The 12770-nt window shown below is 31.6% G+C and overlaps 1 protein-coding gene across 1 annotated transcript in view; it reads left to right on the top strand.

Moving 5' to 3' along the window:
- RhoGEF64C (Rho guanine nucleotide exchange factor at 64C) overlaps positions 1-12770 on the top strand; it is a 121674-nt gene that overhangs the window by 26696 nt on the left and 82208 nt on the right. Inside the window, exon 7 of the mRNA XM_029319520.2 lies at positions 6049-6134. The gene's annotated coding sequence lies outside the window, so the exon portion shown is untranslated. The remainder of the gene's footprint in view (positions 1-6048; positions 6135-12770) is intronic.

Here is a 12770-nt window from a genome sequence, read left to right as displayed (position 1 = left end):
GCGCTCACGACTGGCACAACTTCATTCTCCTCATATGCCGGTCGTACTACCAGGCTTTTCCTCCACCCACACACCCAGTTGCGTATCAATCGAGGGTGCCGCAATAATAAAAGCTCGCTCGATCCTAACGAGGATCATTTTCGTAGGAAAATATTGCCGACAGTGTTGTGCTTAGATGATTTTTAAATTAGTTAGATAAAGATCAGATACAAATATGTAAATTTATCATGGATAAGATGAAGATGATTTTGTTTGAAATATATCTAGATAAAAGATAAAATTATATCGATTCATCTAGATAATAATTTTTAAGACTGCTTCTGTAAACACAGTTATAAAAAATTATTTATAAATTTTTTCGCTTACTGCTTAAGTTCTACTGTTTAAGTATTTTTATGTGCTATGATTTTAAATAAAAATTATTCTGAAAATTATTCTAGATAATTTAGTAAAAATAATACTTTTTTTATCTAAGATGCAGATATAGATAATACATATTTTTTTTAAATCACAATCTACACTTCATTCCTCTCGACCGATAGAGCCAAACGATTAAGAAAGAAAGAAAATTTGAAAAATTTGAAAACTAAGGAATTTGAATCCTATGATTGGGATCTCAGAAATTCCTCTTGTTCCTTCTCTTAACATTCCTTGTAAAGAAATAGGCGAGAAAAATATTGGTCCGAAAGTCGGCTGAATCGGGAATCGAACCCGAGACCTTCCGCTTGCCGGGCGACTGCTCTTCCAACATATTTTTTTTTATTTATATAAAGATAAGATGACGCCTGTGGCGATTACATCGTCATATAGTTCCCTAAAATTATCGAGCGATAAACACGTATACGAATACGGTCATCGAGACATAAATAAATAGAAATAAAAATAACAGACGAGACAGATAGAGACAAATATCAAGACGATTAAGAAACAAAACAAGTAAAACAGACAGATAAAACAGAAATTCTCGAAGCCTCTCGAAGCCTATCGAAGGGCGTTTTGAGGCAAGAGATAGGTAGAACATTTTTACATGCGAGAGATTACGTTTCCGACTGTCACCGCGTGCTGACGTATATCGAGAACGCGAGCGAATTAATAATCCTGTACAGTTTCGAGGACCTTGTTACATTAGAAAATATACTCTGAGTTTTGCATAAATAATTCTCTCATTATTTCCATTCCTCGCATCATATCGATTTGCTATCTCACCGTGGCAATCAAAGTTCAATAAATAATTAGGCGAAAAACTAAATGCCAAAGTTTCATCTAGATGATCATCTAGATAATTTTATTTAGATAACAGCAAATACACTGATTGCTGAAGAAAATTTTACAGAAGAGTTCTTGTGCCTTAAAGTTAAACGTAATAGAAATGAGAGAATACATATATGGTAATAATATATAGTTTATTTTCACATATAAAAAATTATTTTTACATAAAAAATTACCATAAATTTTAGATTGTCAACCCGAAATTTAATTATCATGTCTAAATTTTACCTGATAACTAATATTTTTTAGCTATAGTTAAACGGACAGCTAAAATTTTGTAGCTAAAATTCGGACAATATAATTAAATTTAGCTATAGTAGTTAATTTTTTTTCTCGTGCATAATTTTGAAACGTAAATTCTTCAAGAGTACAACAGTATAAAAATAATAGAAAAAAGTAATATATAAATATAAATTTAATTTAAAGAGAAAAATAATAAGAATATCGATAGTGCATTATAATGAAAATTTAAAGATCTGAAGTATTAATTTGTCAACTATTTTGCACATTAAAAAATTCTGATATACATATAGGAAATATTTTTTAATTTAACTCCAAGATTTAGAATACACTAACATTATATCGAGAACTATGTCTATTGAAGAAAAGGCAGAGAAAATAACAAATGTTTCACATTAGATATTAGTTTAGAAATCATTCAATTTAAGTACAAACTTTTGTGTAAACTTTTGTGTAAACAAATCGCTATGCTAATAGAAAGAGTGCATCGATCTCCTAAGATTTGGTCACGCAAAGTGCGTGAGTCTTTAACGTCGACGACTTTAAAACGAGCACAGTCAAGAGAAATCAGATTTGATTAACTTGCACCGAGGAATCTCAGACTGATGGAAGAGTCGCACGTATATGTACCACGTCGTGAGAGACGTTAGAAGTGTAATAAATAAAACTGACAACGAGATAATAGACAAATTGACCCTAAACACATCCGACTCGTTAGTGGAGTATCAGAAGGTCGGGTTTCGTCGTCGTGGAGGGAGGCGACCCGTAACTTTTCACCGTCTCGTTCCAGGAGAAAACAAAGACGTTCAAGATCCCTCGTGTAAATGCATCGCGATGCACGTTCAAAGAAAATGTAATTTAATTACAGAAATCTAACTGAAAAACATGTATCCCGAATTATTGGTGGTATTGTCTTATCGTTCACAAAGTCTTCGATAATATCCTGATAACGAAATAAGAGGGTTGTCGACCTGACGTATTCGTTGCGATCATTTTCAAGCGCAATTCAACAATAGCCTTCCACGCTAGGACGACCAAGAGATTTGAGATATGCAATTACTTCTAAACCGGATAAATGTCTTTTATCCGTGAACGGTCATTCGTCGTCGTATTTTATTTTCCTCGCGAAATATTCGCTTCGCATTCATTCAAGGCAAGATAAAAATTATATCCATATATTTGCTTCGCATTCATTCAAGACAAGATACAAATTTTATCCATAGGTATGTCATACAAATTAAAAGAACATTATGACATGTGTATTTATTAATTCATATATATTACATATATTAATCTTTATATGTTAAAAATAACAACATACATTTACATAATAAATGAGATCATTTTAGGTACAATTTTGCGTTTAAAGTACACGTTGCATGACATAGATTTAATTTCGTTTTTTATGTCAGCAGACAAGCTTTTAAGAAAAGAAAAAAAGGAAGTCCTAAAGTACTTAATCCCACTTTTTTATTTATGAATTTTTGAAGTTAAATTTTCTCTTTAACGTAAATTATTTTTGTTCAATATTTAATATACAATTATTATATATACATATATGCATGTATATAAATGTGCTTTAAAACAATGCAAAAGCAAAAACTTGGACGTGTAATAAATAGAATCGTGTGATTTACGTTTATTACAATAATAGACATATTGCTTGATTGATTCAACAATGATTTATATTGCATGTACCTTAGTCGCTACCTAGTCATGTGTCCAAGAGCAATTTCTTCTCGGAGCAACAGCTCATTCAAACGTACTACACTATATATACCGAACTTCTTTGAAGCCAATTAGACGCAAAATGTTTGCGATTAAACGCATAACGTTCGCGCACTTCTTTTCTACGAACGAGTTTTCAAATTAGCGACATACAAAGTAATCTACAAATATTTTTTGGTATTTATAATTTATCAGTGTTTTTTAAATTACATACATTCAATATACAATAAGATCTGTATGCGTGTATATATAAAATAACAAATGTTTTATATTTAAATATACAACGTATCTATATTTTTTTTAACAAATTTGGAGCAGATTTTTCTTTAATAAAAATATCGAGACATAATTATCACATGCGAGAGATTAATAATCGAAAAATTAATTTAAAATTTACGGATGTAAAAATGTTTTATTTATTAGGTTATATTTTTGCGTGAAATAAAATCTCATCGCCGGAGTATGGTTCAAAAAACTTAGAAATAATATTTTGATATGAAGATAGCCTCTGATAAGGTCAAGGCGTAACACATATACCTATTATCGTGCACGCATATACGACGAGAGCTCTCCATGCATATCGATACGCGACCAGCTGTACTACTTAACTCCGTTTGCTCTCTTCAGGGTTGTTATGCACGCATGTGCACGTGTTTTGCCATGCATGCACGAATGTAATCTTGGAATTGCAATTTATAGACGAATGACATTTATTTCTACTATATTCTATCATATTGTGCATTATTCGATAGAATATTATTATAATTTTTATACTATAATAATATAATAATTTTCTAGTTAGAATAGTTAATAGTTGTTATAATATTCGTAATCAGAAAATGATCATACGTCTATATAAGCACATTTAAGAGATATTTTAAAATCTTTTTAAATGTTGTATATAATGTTTAAATCAATATTTTTCAAATATGTGAATTTAAAAACTAAACTTGCTGGAGAAAGGAAATAATGATTTTACATTTAAGAAATTAAAAGAAAGAAGCTATATATATATAGAACTTCTTTCTTTTAATTTCTATTCTCTATGAAAAAAACGAGGTCATACTCTTACGATATCTATAACCGGTTATTTCCAGTACGAACAAAGTTAAATTGATTAGGAAGAAATGAGAACTTGAATTATAAGAAAAATCGTGTCAATCTGATAATTGAGTATACTAACATGCATACATTTTTATACCAATTAACGAACATGTATTATAGACAGAAAGAATAAAAGTAGGCAATTTCTAATATTAAGTAGAGATATACATATACGCATATATGTATTTAATTGAAATAATATAAATATTTTAAGTATTTTTATTATGTACTATATTATATCTCGATATGTTTGCGGAAGCGATAAGAATATATGAATTGCTTTTTTTCATCTTTATTTTCTTTGAGCAATCTTTTAGTGTCTTATCCCGCTCGTTATATCATTGCATAAAAGCGCTCGCAAAAAACATGCATGCAACCACTTGCACTTGATATACAAATCTTCTGTGTCTATTAATGCGCGAGTAGACTGTAAGTGGGCCGTAAGTAGGAACAAAAAGAGCTAACGAGCAATAGAACCTTGCATGCTAATGTTTAACGAAAGCGCGACCCTGATCTTGCTTAAACTGATTCTATTAAATGGCTGGTGTCTCAAGGTCTGTTTACTTATTTTAGGATACGGCATTGTACAACGCTGAATTTTCCTCGTAGCTGATAATATAAATCTTTCTCGACATAAAATGTTTTTGTGAAAGCGATCGAAATTTTATCCTTGATTTCTCGACTGCTTTTGGTAGTAAGCAAAAATCTTGACGAAAACTTGAGAAATTATTAAGTATGTATGTACTTCAACAAATTTTATAAATATTTAAATCTATATCGAGCTTCGAAAAAAAATCGTGATACTATACTAAAAATCAGAGAAACAAGAAAATTATCATTCTACATCCCATCTATTTTTATTCATTCTTTGATTTTTTCTAGCGGACTAGTTATGCATCTTGTTTCTAATTTATCGATTAGCTTGATCGAAGAACGATTAAATAATTGTTGCTAATCACGGCGGACTCATTATTGCGCGATGCCTAAATTGTTTTACTTAACACTTTATTAACGACTGTTTAAAAGACTCAACGTAAGATTGCTATTGGATACGATAATTGTCGCTAAAATATATGACCCACATATTACGTCATTGGTAGTTCATGTCGTGTTTCTGCTGGATTTTTATTTGCGTTACAACACTCGCAAGAGATCTGATTATTTAGCAATGACGCGATCTCTGTTATATCAAGCGAGATGATAAGAAGCCGCTAGTAAAGTTTTGTCATTGCAGTCATTTAATGTTTAAAATCCACACAGAACAAAGAACAACTTTTCAAAGTTTATCTAGTATCTTCTACATTTATAAATATTGAACGTGAAAAGAGTTTAGCTATCTTCTCAAACATTATTTAAGTTTGCAATTAATAAGTTATATAGTTTTTTGAGACAAATTAAATTTTGAAGTTTTTATTTTTGTTAAACGAGATTTCTAATTTCGATAAAAATACTTATTTTTTTATTAAACATTGCTATTAAAAAAATATATAGGTCGCTCTTGATATATTAAATATATATTTCGTAAGATTTAATTTCACAATTCGATGCCTAATAATATAAATTTCGATTTTATTTTCTACAAATAAAATAAAAATTATTTCAAAATTAAATTATAGAAGAAAAGAGAAGATACAGAAAAAAATTCTCTATATTTACGATTGCTGATAATTATTTTTATTACAAACTAAATCTCAGTTTCTTTTACAGATGGCATGGAACATGCTGTAACAACGAGCAAGCTCCTCTACTCAACTTCCCTCTTGTATCCGCGACAGATGGCACCAGCATAACCGGTGAGTCTTTTAAAATTTAAATTTATTCTATCTACAGCTGTATTTTTTATACTTCCGGTATTTAAGATTAAATATACATCTACGCGCATTACACCGAGAGAAAAAGAACAAAGTATATTGTTTAATGTGAATGAGAATTTATCCAAAAAGGATAAAAGAAAAATCATTATTTGTGTATTGAAAGTTAGAAGAGATAAATATTCTATAAATAATTTTCTATAAAAAATATTTTTTTCTAAGAATTCTTATGCAGTCTAGAATTGCGATTTTGAAAGCAAATTATTTATAATAATATTATATGTAATCTTTGCGCGAGAAAGGAATGTTTTAATGTTGCCATATTGCTCACAACATAAACATTTGTTCCTTTTAATGAGACTCAGATTTTAATTTTGCACAAACCAAATGCGCATTAATGGTCTCATGGACTGTTAATTCGTGAAATTTATTATAATTTCATGTTGGTTGAGAAGGTGCGGCAAAGTATTCCGTTCGTTAAGAGCTGACCTCTTTATATATGCAGTAGGTGAGATAGTACTCGTTATCATCAAAGTCGACTAACAGTCGTAGTTCATTTATTTTACTTAAATTGCATAAAACAAATTATACAAGTAATAGAAAATAAATGATTATATAAATTATATAAAAGTTGAAATAAAGTATTAAAAATTTGATTTGTAATTTTTTGTCCAGAAAAAGATAAATTATTATATTTTCTATGCATATTAAATTTATATGAAAATTATTTCTTTCTTTCTTCTTGAGCATGTTTAACTAATGAGAATTTAACTAAATACAATCAAGTGACTAGAAATTTAAGAAATCATTCGATTTGCATGAAAATTGTCTTCAATGGTAATTGTTGAGATTTTTGAATAAAAAAATTCTACTTTAATATAACGATTCCATATGCAAATAAGAATTTGCGAATCTTTAATTATACTTTCAGATGTAATTTCAATGATTTTGAAACATTAAGTTGCGTTTAAATTGCAGTGACAGAAACTATTTTTTACACATTTTTTCGTAAATATTGATAATATGTCATATTATACAGGACAATTTTCATTTATATAAAGTATGTATTACAGATTTAGATTTCCTGTCTCGTCATATTTCAAAAATGGAGACTATAATCTCTATAATTTAATATTCCTCTGCTAATAAAAGGCAGTGCAATTTCTCATTTTTACTTGAGTTTTATCTTTATTTTACGTAAAATGTAAGTTGACAAGCAATCGTCTTTTTGAACTGTCAGTGACTATAGGCAAGGCTTAATCCGCGTAGGTTCGTTAATGACGCGTCTATCCTACGCACAACTTCCTGATGAGGGTCCAGGTAACTCTTACGCCTTTCCGCTAATTATTAGCCGAGCGCGTGAATCGCGTGACCAACGTCGTCCCACAAGAGCCGCGAACCCGGAACTATTTCCTACACGCGGGTTCTCTCCCCTACGTTTGCTGTCGCAAATATATATATATATATATATAAGAAAAAAATATTATATATATATATATAATATTTTTTTTTCTTTAACTCTCAACGCCAGTCGTCGTCGGTGAGAGGCTGTCAATTGCACCAAGTTCTCGTGGGCGGAGCTGAACACCAGGGAACAAGTGAAATTGTATCGCGTTCGGGGTTCCAAATAGAAAGTCTCATGGCCTTTTCTGCTCAACAAACTACAATTGTAGTCAGACTAATTCTAGACCCCCGGGTTAGATATCTTTTCAAAAGAATTGACGGATAAATATATGAAATGATTTGATGACGGATAAATATATAACATTATTATTTTAGAAAATTGTTTATTTCTTCAAAAAAATGTAAAAAATTACGTAAGAAATTGAATATTGAAAATAATAGATTAAAATTAAAGATTGCTGTGTATTTTGATGGAATAAAATATATTTATTTAATGATTAGAATTAATAAATATAAATGTTTTAATTTTCTTTCTCTTTTTTAAATATTCTCTCATAAAAGAGATTTCACAAGAAAATGTACATCCATCATGTAAACAAACAAATTAATGACACGTCTTGTGTCATCATCATTTTCCAATCTTTCATAATCGGGAATCTTTATCGAAAAAGATAGTCGGCCATCCATATTCGCTGTATTATATAAAGCAATCGATAAACTCATTCGCGATGATGACCTGTTCGGCAAAAAGTTGAACGCGAAGAAAAATAGCTTTAAGCAATCTTGAACGCGTCATTGGCTGTATGCTTATTGTTAATGAACCAGTTCAATTATATTACATACGTTTTCGCGCGATATAAAATATCGAGAGTCGAAGAAGAAAAGTCGCGAGTCGAAAACACATTAGATATAACAGCTAAAACAGCTTATATTTCTCAGAACAAAATTATGGGTCAAACTTTTAGCAATTTATTTCACATGTAATCATTAAATTTTTTATTACTTGTTATATATTACTTGTTTATGCAATATTAATAGTAAAAGTGGTTTAGATTAATTGCGACTAAATACGACTATGAGTAAAAAATTTTATTACTGATGAAATATGTGAGAGAAAGAACATTATTCTTGCACCTTTATATATATATATATATCTTTATATATTTACGTAGGTAACGACGAATTATTTATGAAAATCGACATCTCACCTTTTCACACATTACCCGCATCGTTCCGTTAGGCGTTACCTAATCGAAAAGCATTCTCCAGCTTTTATTCCTAGTGTTGTGTACCTATATTAGTCGATTCCCATGCACCAAATCACCCGCTCACGTTCTAATTCTACAGCGTCGATATCCCGACGGCTGCTCCGTTATGTAAACGAAAAAGTTACGCTACCGCGTTTAGTTTTCCTCGCGCACCCAGATTCGCAGCAATTTCTGGATTACGTAACTATCTCGCGCTTTCCATCAAAAATATTTGCAAGCAAGGAAACTTTTCGAAAACGCAACACGCAGATCGCGGTTTTCATGTGCATTTCGTCTTCGTATATTTTAATTTTTATAAGTAATCACTTATTTTCGTGCCTGGTCAATGATTTTTGACCTACAGATTTAAATGTCAACCACGTGGGTAAATGATATTTTTTTCAATTACTTTTTGATATTACTTTATTAATTGTGAAATATGATTGTAACTCTAATTTTTACACGTACTTTTCGTATTTTATTGTATATTTTATTTCTATTATTATTGAAAAAAAATAATTCGTCTGAAAACAATTACAACTTCACATCACATTTGCGGTATAATTATACCTACCTTGCTTTAAAATAGAAGTACGAAAAACGAACTCTATGAGAACTCGTATATCGCGTGTCGTGTTATTGGAAGATTCCCTCGCTAGGAATGATCAGTCTCATCAACGAGAGGAAATCGCGATCGGGAGCTCTAGGATTTCCTTTCCCAACATCGCTCGCCTTCTCTCTCTCTCTTTCTTGCCCTCTCCCGTAGGCTATGACCATGTACGAAACGTTGAGCAATCTCATCGAACGTGGGTGGTGCGGTGTACCGTTACACACGTTACACCCACCTTTATTTTATAATATAGATCAGAACCGAACGCGAGAGATCCATCGTTGCCGCGCATAAACCCCCTTATATCATCGTTCACCGTGCGGTGTATTGAACGTTTCATTATCCTATCCTTTATGCAAGTCGCGCCGGCAATATGGGAGAAAAACGACGTGCCTCATCGTAGGACTTCTCTTAAGGTCCGACGCGTGGAGCCCGCCTCTCATCCTTCGCGCCTTCCCGCGCAAAATCAGCTGTTAGTGACGGCCTCGAGCCGGACATTGTCGCGAGTGACATCACGCGATTTTCAGTTTGACATTTAACACTTGGGCAATCAGGAATACATATCATTTGCATGTGTGTTTATTTAGTAACATTTAGGCGGACCGTGTTCAGACATCATTTGCGACATGAGTCATACCGTGTCATTTTAAGAAGAGGGTTCTTTGTGAGTCTGATCGTTATCAGAATTATTTGATCCTCGAATTTTCAATTAAAATTTTATTATTGCATATTTAATATTGTTTTAATTATATTGGCCAGATCAATATTCCAAACTTAAATATAAGAATATATTTACTTTTATTTATTATATAAATATACAAATACATATATAATAAATATACAGAGAGAATTTTTTTTTTAATTTATCCTGAAAATCATGGGGCAATATGGAAGTATTGGAAGAATTTTATAACAGTTTCTCTGATTAAATATTTACCACAATAATATATATATATATATATATATATATGTATAGCCTTAAGAGAAAACTAATAAAATATATATATAAAATATTAAAATATATTCGTAAAATTAAAAGCGTTGAGAGATTAAGCACGGTTACTCTTTGGCATTGCGTACTTATTCCGGATGGAAGAAAAAAATAAATGAGAGAAACGATTTACATAACACTTGTTTGTCTCGAGGACGCGCGAATCCATCGCTTCTCCGGTCTGCGCGAAACACGCACGGCCTACGATCGGGCTGAGTAGCGCTGAATCATAGGATAAACATAGCCGGGACATGCTCTCTTCCTGAATTCTGCATACGTGGTTATGCGATGCACAACCACGTCGTGCGTCCGGCACGTTTCTTCAACGAGAACGCGTTTCTGCGCGTGGGACAATACTGCGACCGATCGATTCCGGTCTCTCCTTCCCTTTTTTCTCTCGCCTCTTACAACGTGCCATCAACATCAACACGCGTATCGCAGGAAGGAAAAGTCTCTCGCGGACGACATACAAATTAGGGTCATCTCCGGTTACCGGCTCGACCGAGCTTTCCATCGCGGCCGGCCTTTAAATTTCTGTCAACTTCTCTCTTACCAAGTTTCTCGTAAAACGTCTCTTAAAGGCATGTATACTGGCACACATCATCTATTTATATAGGTATTCTTAATTAAAAAGTCTGTTTTTTTTATTTTTCTTATATTTTGATATATGATATTCTTTATACTTTATTATATATTTAAGTAAGAGCAGAATATTATTGCATATTTAATATTGTTTCAATTATATTGACTCAGATCAATATATCAAACTAAAATATAAGAATCTATTTACTTTTATTTATTATATACAGGGTGTCCAGAACTGGCGGAAAAATTTAATGACAGATTTCTGGTATCATTTGGAGACGATTTTTCCTTAGTGAAAATGTTGAGGATGGTCATCATTTTTAGCATGTTCTCAATTTTTGTTATTATGTATCTTTATAACTAAGCCTTATTAAAATTCTATTAAAGCAAACTCTATCTAAAATTAACTGAAGAATATAGTTCTGTTAATATTTTATTTCCACAAGGCTTAATTTTCAAAAAAGCCTTTATTTTCAACTGCTTATAATTTGAAAATTATTGGTATCTCGACATTTTCACTGAGGACAAATCGTCTCCGAATGATACTAGGAATCTACCATTAAAAACTTTTACACCAGTTCTGGGACACTTTGTATACAATACATGTAATAAATATATAAAGAGGATTTTCTCTTAAAATTTACCCTAAAAATCATATGGGGCAATATGATATTGGAAGAATTTTATAAAAGTTTCTTCGATTAATATTTAGCACAATAAGATATAAAATACGTTCGATTAATTTTACTATGTAAAATTGACTACGTACATATTAATATGATTTATTGTGGTAATATATTAATCAGAGAAATTCTTCTAAAATTCTTCCAATACCATATATTGTCCCATAATTTTCCGGGTAATAATTTGAAGAGAAAATTCTCTCCGTGTACAAAATAGATTTATATTCTTCAGTTTGATGTATTGATCTGGGCCGATAATAATTGAAACAATTCCGAGAAAGCTAAGGAAGGAATTGAGAAGTATGCTTCACACGAAAGTATCAGCAACAGGATGTCAATTTCCATTCATGCGTATGCCACGCTCACACGCGCGCAGTTCGCGCACCCACGTCCACGTGTAACGCCTGGAGTTTGCATTTTATTATGCGGCGTTTTATTATTTTTCTTTTTCGCTCGTCGTGCGAGAGAAAGTGCAGAGCGACACCTTTTCTCGTGCAATTAAACTCGCAATAGACGAGGCGAGGCGCTCGACAGGCGATATCTATGTATCTACGTTCAAATAAGCTTCATGATCTATCGTTGAAATCACCGGAGCTCGCGATGCGTCAGTCAGCATAAAGATAATTCGATAATCATTCTCATTATTATTATTATCGTAACGCTGCAATTAGTACTAAACCGATCTTGCATCGCTGCAATTATACACTGAACAAAAATTGTTAACTTGACTAAACCTTTCAACTAAATTACTATTTTGTTAATTGAACATATATTAGTATTTAAGTCAAATATACGTTTTGTTAGATTTAATGTTACATTTAATTTAAATAGTTTTATATATTCAATTAACAAAATAATATTTATCGTTTCCCGATTCAGCCGACTTTCGGACCAATATTTTTCTCGTCTTTTTCTTACAGGGGATGTTAAGAGAAGGAACAAGGGGAATTTCTGAGATCCCAACCATAGGATTCAAATTCCTCAGTTTCCAAAAATTTCTAAATATTAATTTGTCGCATTAACATCGCGTTTGGCTCTTAGTCGAGATGAAGATGGAGTTTTTTAAAAAATAGGAGAGCTGACTGACAAATATTCTTA

The sequence above is a fragment of the Nylanderia fulva genome, unplaced genomic scaffold (genome assembly GCF_048542155.1).
Source record: "Nylanderia fulva isolate GAGA-0341 unplaced genomic scaffold, ASM4854215v1 Scaffold10, whole genome shotgun sequence".
Lineage (NCBI taxonomy): Eukaryota > Metazoa > Arthropoda > Insecta > Hymenoptera > Formicidae > Nylanderia > Nylanderia fulva.
This window is presented reverse-complemented; position numbering and strand designations above follow the sequence as displayed.